At 58.6% G+C, this 3,641-nt stretch overlaps 1 protein-coding gene across 1 annotated transcript in view; it reads left to right on the top strand.

Moving 5' to 3' along the window:
- The window catches only part of GRK5 (G protein-coupled receptor kinase 5), a 227,361-nt gene that overhangs the window by 199,646 nt on the left and 24,074 nt on the right, over positions 1–3,641 (top strand). The window lies entirely within an intron of this gene.

The following is a 3,641-nucleotide window of genomic DNA, read 5'->3' as shown; positions in this document are numbered from 1 at the left end:
GAGTTAAGCAACCACAGAGGCTTCCTGCCCAGACCAGACCCATGCCTTCCCCCCAACCACCATCCCTTCCTTTCCAACCTCGGTCCCTGAAACACCCCCAGGTAATCCCTGTTAGTCCGCTGCTGCTGCTGCTAAGTCGCTTCTGTCCTGTCCAACTCTGTGCGACCCCATAGATGGCAGCCCACCAGGCTCCTCTGTCCCTGGGATTCTCCAGGCAAGAATACTGGAGTGGGTTGCCATTTCCTTCTCCAATGCATGCATGCAAGTTGCTTCAGTCGTGTCCAACTCTGTGCGACCCCATGGACAGCAGCCCACCAGGCTCCTCCATCCATGGAATTTTCCAGGCAAGAGTACTGGAGTGGGTTGCCATTTCCTTCTCCAGGGGATCTTCCTGACCCAGGGATCAAACCCGGGTCTCCCATATTGCAGGCAGACGCTTTACCGTCTGAGCCCCCAGGGAAGCCCAAAGCAACTAAGGCAACTTCCTTCGAGCCGGAATCAAACCGGCAACCTAAGGATGTCCACATTTATCAAGTCTGCAGTCCTCCGCTCTACTAGCTGAGCTATTGAAGGGTGCATATGAGAACAGGGAAGTGGGGCCAAAAGGGAGGAGAGGGCCTGGGAGATGTGAAGGTGCAGAGCCCACGGGCCCCTGTACCATTGACCAGCCTGCACCGTTCATGTTCGGAATGACGCAAAGGGCTCTTCTCAATGTGCTGTGGTATTCAGAAAAACCCTTGGACAGCCCTCCCCTCTTGTTACCTCAAAAGTGTGTTTTGGTTACACACACAGCAGGAAGCCCAGGACCTGTGGCCTAGGCATCGAGAACAGGCCGGAGTGCGTCTGGGCCGTCGTAGGGCTGGAGGTACAAAGGGGCGAGTATGCGGAGTCTGCCCGACCCGCTGGGCCTGCCGGCCACTGGCCCCGTCCGACTGCACCCCCAAGTGGTTCTGAATTCAAGGTCAATTTTACATTCCACGGGGAGGGGTGGAACAGGTTATTTTCCTCTGTGATGGGGGGCTTCTACCCACAGAGAGTGGATAAGGCACACCTGAGCTCGAATGCCCCATCTGTTCCCCGCCTCAAGGGAGAAGAGCCTGGGAAGCGTCTTGGGCAAAGAGGTGGGGGGGAGGGGGTTCTCTTGCTCCACATGTGACTCAGGGGGCAGGACAGGTGGCCCTGCAGCCTGAGGCTCCTCTAGGAACCAAGTCCTTTCTCACCAGGCTGGAGGGGAGAGCTCGGTGGTCCGCAAGCCCAAGTGTGCACGCTGTGTCTCTGAAGGGCGAACTGTATTTTAAGCCGTCTGGAGTTGGCCATGGAGATGCCCTCCTGAGGGGCGCCTGGAGCTCGTCCTGATGGCCAGCACGGTGGACTTCTGGCAGGTCTGCAGACCAGTCACGTCAGGGTTGGCCAGCCGTGGGCTGCAACTGCCCTAGACCATCAGGAGGCCCAGTGTTCACAGTGGGGCCACCAGTTCCCAGACACCCCTAGCCCCCCAAGCCACATCAGCACACGTTTCAAAGGACCCCTGGTGCCTGGATCCGACCCCTGGGTTGGGAAGATCCCCTAGAGAAGGGATAGGCTACCCACTCCAGTATTCCTGGGCTTCCTTGGTGGCTCAGCTCGTAAAGAATCCACCTGCAATGTGGGAGACCTGGGTTCAATTCCTGGGTTGGGAAGATCCCCTGGAGAAGGGAAAGGCTACCCACTCCAGTATTCTGGCCTGGAGAATTCCATCGACCACGTAGTCCATGGGGTCACAAAGAGTCGGACACGACTTAGCGAACTTCATTTGGTGCCTACCCGCACACTCTTGTGTAAAGTCGGAACCTGCAGGCTGGGACCCCTTGAGGAGACCACCTGGTGACCAAAGAAATAAAAGTATCACTTCCAACACTGCTGGCCCGAGGGGGTCCCAGGCGCCAGCGACCTCCACCAACACCCCTTCTCCAGGCTGCATTCAGCCCCACAAATATCCAAGGGCCTCGCGGTCTTTTCTGTTTGGTTAGAAATTAAGGGAACATCTGTGACACAGAGGAGAATGACCCCAATCCTTCCACTCTGTCCTGACCCTCAGCTCCATCCCAGAGGGGCAGTCCTGCTGGAGAGAGACACAGCCCTGCCTGCCAGAGCTCTCGTGGCATTCCTGAGCCCTCAGGGCAGTGAGGGGGACATTATTCTCCAGAGCCCACCTGGCCTGGAGGAAACACCCCTCCCTTCTCCAGCCCACCTCACAGGCCTCCTGGGACCAGCAGGGATTAGCTTCCTGGAAAGAGATCTAAAACCGTGTGGAATTCTCCCGCCTTCAAGCCACAGAGGACAGACTGTGGTCACCGGGACCCCGGGGCCCTTTTTCTTACATGATGCGTCAGACCTCGCCTGTGGGGAGAGCCTTCTCAGTTTGGGGGGAAGGACCAGCACCTCGGATTCCCCCTGATGTCACTAGAACAGCAAATGCCTTTTTGAGCAGTGGCACGGCCCGCCCTCACAGCAGGTTTGGGTTTTTACGTTCCCAGCTTAAAGCTGCCGACAGCTTCTTATTCCCTTCTTATTGGCAGAAGGTGTCGTCCCCCAGAGTCACTCGAGAGGGGGTTTGGTTGGAATCGCTTTGTCTCTTCACGTCATCGAGCCACAGACTGGATTTAAACCCGTGGTCGTTAAACCAAACGCGTCATCACCAGCTACTAACTCCCCTCGGGGCTTTGAGTGTAGGCAGCGCTCCCAGAACTCTCCTGCCAGCCGGTTCCAAGGAATGACAGTGCCAAGACTTCACGCACAGCTGAGCCGCCCCCAGACCCCCGGAAGCCCCTCCCGTCTGCTCAGGAGTGGGGAGGGCCCAGGCGGGAGGGCCCAGGAGAGGTGGGAGGTCTGAGGCCACATTCTGCTTTGCCTGTGACCCTCTCCTCAGAAGCTTTCCCAGATGACCCCCAACCCTCTGCAGTAGCACCCCACCACCACCGAGACCAGCGGGTCACCACCCTGAGCGGTAGCATCTTCTGTATAAGTTCCAGGTCAGCCCACAGCTAAGGTCACATCTCAGGGGCCTCCTGGGAGATGGCGGTGAAAGAGGGGAGCCCACACAGGTGGTTCAGACACCCCACCACTTCCAACCAGCTTCACTCTAGACCCACCTAGCCTGGTATAAATCCCATCTCTGCCGCTTGCTGGTGACCTTGGGCAAAGGTCTTAACCTTTCCGAGCCTGTGGTTTCCTCATCTGTGAAATGAGCATCATTGTAGCATCCAACTCACACGGCTTCATTGACTGGTTCCAGGAGAAACCGTTATTTCTGACCATCGTCCTGGTGACAGTGAGGCCGTGTCTGGAGCAAGGCTCGCAGCTCCAGCAGCCATGTGGGCATGGGACGTAGCCCTGGCAAGCCCTAGCCAGGCCCGCGTCGCCACCTTCTGCTGCTCCCCCCTGCGCAGGGCCGCCCCTCCACGCCCTGTCGCCTGCTCTAGACGCCCTGACGCCCACCCTCCGAGGACACTGCCCCCCTGTGGCTAAGGGGTGGGGGCAGCTCTCGGGGGGTCCCTTCAGTGGGAGTGCTCACCCCCTGCCCTCGGCTCCAGCCACAGCCCCGACACAGGATGTCACGATCTGTGTTCGCAGAGGAGGACGGTGGGGCTCTGAGGAGCAGG

Source organism: Bison bison, unplaced genomic scaffold, assembly GCF_000754665.1.
Source record: "Bison bison bison isolate TAMUID 2011002044 unplaced genomic scaffold, Bison_UMD1.0 scf7180017864456, whole genome shotgun sequence".
Taxonomy (NCBI): domain Eukaryota; kingdom Metazoa; phylum Chordata; class Mammalia; order Artiodactyla; family Bovidae; genus Bison; species Bison bison.
Note: the sequence above shows the minus strand (reverse complement) of the source record. Positions and strands in the feature narration are given on the sequence as shown.